Below are 8,394 nucleotides of genomic sequence, written 5' to 3'. Positions count from 1 at the left end.
CTGGGGAAGTAGAAGTCTGTGCGTGTGTATGTGTGCGTGAGAGAGAGAGGGAGGCTTTGGATCATGTTTCCTGCACTAGCAGCCCCTTGTGCATATTCAGCATCAAGGCCAGCACCACAAGACCCTGATTCCAGGCAGGCTTGAAGGGCAAACTGTCCCAGGCCTTGAGGAACAGCTGCTCTCCCAGGCCCTGATTCAGGCCTTGTCCCTTCCTGCCATGACCCTGTGCTGGGAGGTCACACTCAGGAGGTTTACCGTATTTCCAGGTCCAAAACATGGGACAGCTGTCTTGGGAGGGGTGGGGGGGATGGAACAGGGGCACGGGGAATATGATGGGGGGGCAGTGACATGCTGGTGCCCTGCCCCTGCCCATTCTGCTCACTGACAAGCCACCACCTCTCAAGCTCGGCTGCTGCCCCTCACTCTGGACCCACTGACACCAGCCCCTCTCTCAAACAGCAGTACCCTGCTCCCCACCGCTTGCTGGTGCCCCTCACTCCTGACCTGCAGCCCCTGCCCTCCAGCATTGCCAGTATCCCACACTGCTCCCCCCACCTTGCTGGTGCTCCTCACTCCTGACCTGCAGACCTCTGCCCACCCCACCAGCCCTGCTGCCCAAGCAGCTCCCGCATTGCACGTGTGCCCGGTCTCTCTCTCTTTCATTTCCTTGCTGCAGCTGGGACAGGGAGCACGAGACCCCCAACAGGCAATCACCTTCCCTCAAACAGCCCATCTTGGAGAGCAGAGGAACAGCAAAAAACCCAGACATTTGCCCGCATTTGAAAAACCCACCCAGATGCAGCACTGGGGGCCAAAAAAGAGGACATGTCTGGGAAAACCCAGACATATGGGAACCCTGCACCGGAGCCCCCTCCCCTGGGTCCATTGACTGGTAAGGCACCAGGCCCAGTGTCTCCCTTGGCTGGGATATGCTCTCCATTGTCAAGGTGCCTGTTATGGGATGGGAGGGTGTTTGAATGTCGGCCCCCGGCCACTATCCACAGCATTGATTGGTGCCATTTCTGCAGAGATGGAGAGAGCCCTGAGGCAGACTGGATCTCTAGTCTTCAGGCAAGGCAGAGCTGGGTGGGGAGGCTGAGAGAGAAGAGGGAGTGCTCAGGTTTGTACATGGGCTGTGAGCTGGGCTGAGACAGCATTAACATGAGATCTAGTCCCTGCACAGGGAGTAATTCACAGAGCTTGGGGCCTGGGAGAGGGGTGCAGTCTGGGCTGGGAGGGGAGGGAGTCTCGGTGATGGCAGGCCCTAAGAGATGTGAGTGGGAAATACTGCAAATGTAGGTGTATTGTTGCCACCTTACAATACAGTGTTTCGGGGTGGGGGTTTGGGGTTAGGGTACAACTTATGGGCCCAGTTACTTTTGGGCATGGGGTCCCCACTCTGTCCCAGGAGCAATCCCAGAACACCTGGTCTTGCTTACTGACATCAGAGCGTGATGGAGAAAGGGGGAGACAATAGTAAAGATCTGGGTTTCTCAGTCTCCTCAACAGGAAGCCTGAGACTTCTCCATCAGGTTTATCCTCTTGGTGTAAATATTCTAGACTAAATTATCAAGGTTTTGCTCAATCGAACCTTAGAGGGCTGTGTCGTGCTCAAGGGGACCTGGGTCATTTTGGCTCATCAGTTGCGGGCTGTGAGATTTGGGGACGAAGCAGAAGGAAGAAGAAAGCATCTGGTCCATCTGTGAGGAGATCCTGTGTGTTTGTACAGGTTTTTTCCTTGAAATACCATGCTCTTTCCTTATCCATAAATGGAGCAGAGGAGTCAGAGCTCCCTCGCACTATTTTCTTTTTCTCCATTGAGAGTTGTAGTTTAAAGACCGTGGGTGTCACCTTGTGGCTGTTACTTCCAAGGCAAGAGGAACTTTTTGTATGAGCTGAGATAGATATCTCACTGCTGTGAGCAGCACAGTAATACTGAGCAGTGTCCTCAGGTCTCAGGCTGCTCATGTCCAAGTATGCCTGGCTCTTGGAGTTGTCTCGGGAGATGGTGAATCGTCCTTTCACAGAGTCTGCGTAGTATTCTTTACTGCTATCATAATAGATAACTGCAACCCACTGCAGCCCCTTCCCAGGAGCCTGGCGGACCCAGTGCATCCCAGCATTGCTGAAATCCAATCCAGAGCCTGTGCAGGTGAGGCGCAGAGAGTCTCCAGGCTTCCTCGCGGCCCCTCCAGACTCCACCAGCTGCACCTGGGACCAGACACCTGCAAAGAGAGTCACTTTTAGCCATGAGTAAATTATGGTGAGTAGAACAAGGTGGATCAGCCTCAGCAATGAACTGAGAGCTGAGAATACCTTCCAGAGCCGCTGTGATGAAAAGGAGGTGGATGCAGAGCCCCATGGCCACTGGGGTCTGAACAGACAGCTGTGGCTGGAAGAGGAGCAGGGACAGGGGGAGGCAGAAGGTATCTGTGTACAGCCTGGGCAGAGGTGGGCAGATATAAACAGAAATGTCTCTCTGTTTTGCATATCCCCCTCCATAAGAAACACGGGTGCCATCCCTTCACGGGACTGATTAGTTTGTGAGGGGCTGGGGAAAGGGAATTGGACTGTCCCTCCTGCTGCATCTGGTCCATGCCTGGCACTGTGCTAGGGCCCTGTTGAGATTCCTGAGTGAGGGACATGTCACCACGTGCCTGGAAAGATCAAGCCCCTCTGCCCCTGCCCCACTCCCTCCCTCCATCCACTGACTCTCCCAAAGGGAAGGGGGCTTGCAGCCGTGCCTAATGCAGTGAGGCAGAGGCAGGGCTGACCCATGGGGAGCAGGTGCTGGGCCACAGGGCTCAATCTCAAATGTGCATTGGCTGGGGAGAGCGTGGGGGTTATCTCAGACAGGTCTTGGCCAAGTGTCCCAGGTCCCTTCCTTGGAGCTCCCAGGAGCTAAATGACCCTGGTGCTCTCAGCTCTTGTCTGTCTTTTAGGAAACAGTTTCCTTTCTTGGTCAAGCCCCAAGGAAAGAGAGCATCCCTGGGGTCGACCCCCTGCTACTCCCCTGGCTCAGGGAGTTAGATGGACCATGGTTGTTGTCTGGCTGATTGTGTGTGTCCAGGGGGGTAGATCAAGCAGGGCCTGTCCTTGAGAAGCTTAGGGCACATCCCACCCGGCTCCCCTTGTGTTTGTGGCAGCACTGGCTCGAAGGCCAAGACAGCCTGGTCTTCTGCCTGGAGGTGTGAGTGCTCCTCCATACAGACTGTGCCTACGGCTTGTAGGTGACATGAAGATGAGGGTAAAAAAGGCAATGATGAATATTGGGCTGTGGCCAGTAGGAGGGCTTGTTCCTAATGAGCTGAGTGCCCTGCAGCCTGGAACCAGCACTGGACCAGGGGCAACATGGCAGCGTTGAAGAGACGGGGTGATGTCCTTCTCCACTCTGCTACTTCCCTCTACCCCAACCCTGGAGGATGTGTCAGGGGCAGGCAGGATTGCGGGGGCGGGGGGAAAGAGGAGGGGAGGGGACCACCTCTGAGCAAGAAGGGGAAGGCGGGGTTATTTTCACCTGCTTTAGGACATGAAACAACTGCCCAGAGGCTTCCATGACCGGGTCTGCCTGCACTGGTGGGGCAGATGAGGCTGGGAGCAGGGGGTGCAGCCACCCCTGCAGGCTGCTCCTGCACCTCCATTTGGGAAATGCTGGATTCACCCCTGTGTGTTGGACTCAGTTTACTTTCTTAGTGCATTTTGTGCCTTCACAGTAGTGCCAGCGACTCCCTTGGCTTGGCTCGTGTCTCTCGCAGGCCTGGGTTGGAGCCTAGCCCACAGCCTGCAGCAGGTGAGTGAGGCGCTGGCGGCTCTTACCCCATCAGCCCCTGTTGGTAGCTGGGCCCTGCAGGCCTGTCCTCATGCCAGATACAGTTCATTCCCTTGGTGTGTTCAGTGCCACATGTCCGGTATCCCCAGCCCCAGGCCAGGCTGTTATGTGGTGGGTGGGACTGGAAGCAGCTGTGGTTCTGCATGAGCTGTTGTCCTTGTGGGGGGCAGCGTGTCTGGGACTCCACTGGGGCAGGAGATCCCTAGTGCGAGGCCAGAGGAAGGGCTGGTCAGGTTGAGCCTGCCCCCCAGACTGCTGGACTTCCCCAGACAGACACAGAAGGTATTTCATCCCCCACCACCCCCAGCCCCTGGCCTGCATTCCTGATGTGGAGTCTAGTGTGGCTGACTCCACGAGGTCTGTGAGTCCTGGGGGCGGGTGGGGGCTGCCTCGCTATGTGGGGGTGAGACATGGGTGGGGCGGTGCTGCCCCATGGAGGAAACTGCTGAGCTCAGCCTGAGCCCCTCTGGGACCAGCCGAGGGGGCAGGAACCTCCCTGGCTCTATCTGTCCCTGTCTGCAGTGACCCCTTGTCCCAGGTGCAGCAGGGACAAAGCTGCTTCTGTTCCCCTGGCTCAAGGAGGGGCTGTGGGGCAGCGGGCTCTGCGCAGTGCATCTCCGAACACTGGCAGGTGTGGGGGGAGGAGAGTGGAAAGGGGAAGGCAGCTGAGAGGGGCTGGGCAGGGCTGGAGGAAGCCCTGGGCACCAGGAGCAGGGGAGGGGAAGATCTGGTTCCCCTGGAAGGGGTGGCAGCCCAGCGATAGGAGGCAAGGGTTTGCCTTGGAAAGGGGGTGAGGCTGGGCCAGTAATGGGGCTCAGGAGAAGGTCCCTGGGGGCTTTATAGCAGGTGCTGGGCCCACAGCTGTGTTTCTGTCTGTGTGTGGCTGCTGCAGGGTTGGAAGGACCTGGGAGGTACTGAGAGGTAGCATGGGAGGCCTAGAGCCCCTGGGCATGCCCCCCATTGCCTCTGGGGTGTCTCTTCTCATCTCTCTGTCCCCACAGGTACTGACAGCCATTTTGGCTGTGCTGTGCCTTTCACACAGGTGGTGACCTCCCTGACTGCGCCCCTCTGGTCTGCAGCTACTCCTGGTAACTCCCCTGTTCTCTGCCGTTACCAGGTCCTCAGCTCCCATCACTGCCTGCTCTCTTACTTACAGGTGAACACAAGCCTTCCTTTTATCTGGCTCTAAACTCGGCTCTGCTGCTTTTCTTCTAGACCTGGAGAATTGTGTTTGTTGGCTACAAAGGACCACCTCGTGGGATCATAATAGACTGTAGTTTATTGGGCGGGATGTGAAGTTACCAAGAAAATCATAAATGGAAACTTTGAGTTATGTATGGGTGGTACTGGTCACGTTAGCACATGCACTCAAACCCATTTAGTATAGTGTGCAGTGGCTGCTGTAGTGATTGTTAGTGCTGGTGTCAGTATATCTACCTACCTATCCAAGGCCCTGACAGCTGCTAGTCACGGGGTCTCTGCCTGCTGGTACCTGAAGTTTTGAGAGTCCACCCTTGACTTATTGACTTAATGGCTGTATTGTCCTGGGTTACAGGAACAGTCCATAGGGTGAGTGCTCAGTTCCAGGAATCAGTTCCTTAGCTTGATTAGCTTAAAACGGAGTTCCTTTGTCTGGGCTGTTGTCTACTGATGATCATCATTCACTCGCATTCGCTCAACAGATGTTACCACTTTACAATTACAACTTCAATGCAGTTTTAACAATGGTCCAGGATATAACTTAATTCTACAGAGAGTATATTCCTTAATAGTTTAAAAGTATAAAATACAAAATGCCTTGGTAAAGATGAGATGGATGAAATATGAAAAGACACTGTGAGATAGGTATAAAAAAGCGATGTGAGGAATGAGGATCAAAGGCTACTGGCAACAGCAAGTGAGTTAGGTTAGCACAGGATATATTTACAGCCTTTGCAGTGGATATTATAGTTGTTTTGTTTTCTTTAGTGACACCGAGCTTAATTGTTATGTAGATGTAGTTTCTAGGGTTCTCCTGCAGAAAGCCACTGCAGCTTTCTGGCTTGCTCTGAGTCTTGCTACACCAATGCAATAAGTGTGCTAGGTCTCTGCCAATACTTAGAAGGAAAAGAAATGCACAAAATGGGGTGAGGGGTGCAGGCAAGAAGGGGCTTGTGTTATATCCGTGTCCAGAAGGGAAATGTACAAAGGGGCCTTTCTGCTACATGTTCTGTGCCCAAAAGCATGACTGACCTCTCTCCCACTTATATAATTAATCCAAGTAAAGGTGTTATCCTGAGTCTTGGTTTCTTATGGTCCTTGACCTTGAACCATCCCAATCACAGCACTGCTCCCACCCTAGGTGTTACCTAGGGAGATCTGGTCTACTTGTGCAAAGTGTGGTTGGCGTGAGCTTTCCTTCTAGCAGCCTTTCAAAATGACACCAAAGCTCTGGGCATGCAGGAAATCCCAGCCCTTTGGTGCATTTGCTGGGGACCTGTGAACCCACATAAGTGTGTGGAAAACAGGAGGAGGCTTTGGTAGGTCTCTTGGTGCAGTGAGACAAGCACCCTCTGCCCTTCCCTCTCCTCTGCCAGCCCCACACTTGCAAACAAGGCTCCAGCTAGGAAGGGCGAGAGCTTGTGGTTTCCCCAGGGCAGTGGGCTGCTGTGTTCACTTCCCAGGGATTGTGGGGCAGGCAGTTCTGGGCAGCTTGTGTCTCTCTGCCCTAGAGATGAGGGGGCTGCACTGCTTCATGGCACGTGGTAGTCACACTGGGGGTAAAAGGAACTGTCCTGTGTGGCCAGATCCCTCCCAGTGGCCTGGTCCGTGCCCTTCCCAGTGAATGGCTGGTCCTGGCTGGCAGAGCCTGGGCTGTCTGGGCCTGGGGGGTTCCTGTTCCTCGTGTATTCAGTTGTGTCCACACTGTGCTCAGGGACAGCAGCAGGATTTCAGGGTTACTGAGGGCAAAGACAGAGTGACTGAGAAGGGGACCTGTGCTGGTACCTTCTCATCCTGGGTCTTCCTGTGTCTCCATTAACATCAGACAGATTTTCTCTCCCCTTGAAAGTACCGGAAACTGTCCATACTCAGTGCATCTCTGTCGGGGCAGGGGATGCTATGGTCAAGTTTAGCTCTCTGGAAACCGCTGTCCAGCCACCACCTCCAGCTCAGAGCAGAGAGGGCCATAAGGCCTGGAAGAGACAGGGCTGCCTGGGGTGTCAGGACCCCTGAGTCATGTCCCTAATCCTGTAACAGCACAGCTGGCTGGTGGCAACCTGAGTGCTGGGTGCCAGGCTGGGGAGTCTGTCCCTTGGATTGCTATAAGAAGGACAGGCAGAGCAGGGGGCACGATGGAGGCCAGGGCAGAGCCCCTGAGCTCCATTCTCAGAGACTCTGACACACTGGTCACTTTTGAGCCTTCCCTGGATTTAATCCCTGCCTGGTTCAAGTCATCTAACAGGCCTGATGTGTCAGATCCAGGAAGCAGAGCACGGGGCCGGCAGCTTCTGCCTCCACTGCTCACACAGGCAGGTGGTTCCTCCAGGGCTGGTTTCTGTGCAGGCTCTCATGGGTTTTCATTCACTGTGTCTCTAGCACAGTAATACCGGGCTGTGTCTGCAGGCTGGAGCCCAGTCAGGCGCAGGTGAACCTGGCTGCTGGAGGTGTCTCTGCTGATGGTGAGGCGGCTTTGGAGAGCGCTGTTATAGTTAGTGCTTCCACCACCCCAGATAACTCCGACCCACTGCAGCCCTTCTCCTGCTGCCTGGCGAGCCCAGTGCACACCATAGCTAGTGAGAGAGAATCCAGACACGGTGCAGGTCAGGCTGAGGGTCTCTCCAGGCTTCACCACCCCAGGGCTGGACTCCTTCAGCGTGATCTGGGACAGGACACCTAATGGAGAGATGAACAAGGCATTAGCTAATGCAGCTTCTCCTCCTGTTTCTGCTTCCCCCTCTCCCACATCTCATCCAGCACTGACCCAGGGGAGTTGCCAGCAGGATGAGCAAAGCCAGTGCTGGTGTCATGGCCCTTCTGACAAATGCCGGTATCCCCAAGAGAAAGGAGGGGGCAAGTCTGAGGAGACACTGAAGCACCCAGAGCCAGGGCTGGTGCTTAATGAGGACACTTCCAGGTGTCAAGCAGGAAATTGGGTCACACAATTTGCATGAGCTTGTTTTATAAGTGCCCTTTCTGCTGACCTCACTGAACATAATGTCAATCTGTTTATTGACTACTGTGGCTTTGAAAGGCAAGGGGTTTGGGAACCTGGAGAAGCGAATAAAGACCTAGAGGCATTCTGGAAAGTGTCTATGACCCAGGAGTTGTCGAGGTGAATCCTTCCAAGCTCTGGACCTTCCCTTCCCTCCCAGGGAACAACCCCTCCCTGGTGTTATCTCACCGTGGTCTCAGTGAGGGATTGGTCCATGCTGTTTTATGTTACAACCAATAGACTGAGCCCCTGGATCTGGGGTGGGAGGGAAAAGTGGGGCTTGCTTTATTCAGAAGGTGACTTTTCTGGAGCAGAGGGAATGATCCCCCCAGAGCATACTTTTGTGAACACAGCCATGTTGGGAAGTGTGGGG

At 54.7% G+C, this 8,394-nt stretch overlaps 1 pseudogene; it reads right to left on the bottom strand.

Moving 5' to 3' along the window:
- Window positions 1-954: 954 nt before the first annotated feature.
- Window positions 955-2,362, bottom strand: LOC149851836 (immunoglobulin heavy variable 3-30 pseudogene; annotated as a pseudogene).
- Window positions 2,363-8,394: the final 6,032 nt, after the last annotated feature.

This window comes from Crocodylus siamensis, unplaced genomic scaffold (genome assembly GCF_052110815.1).
Source record: "Crocodylus siamensis isolate JL-2025a unplaced genomic scaffold, ASM5211081v1 HiC_scaffold_142, whole genome shotgun sequence".
In the NCBI taxonomy this organism is placed as follows: domain Eukaryota; kingdom Metazoa; phylum Chordata; order Crocodylia; family Crocodylidae; genus Crocodylus; species Crocodylus siamensis.
Note: the sequence above shows the minus strand (reverse complement) of the source record. Positions and strands in the feature narration are given on the sequence as shown.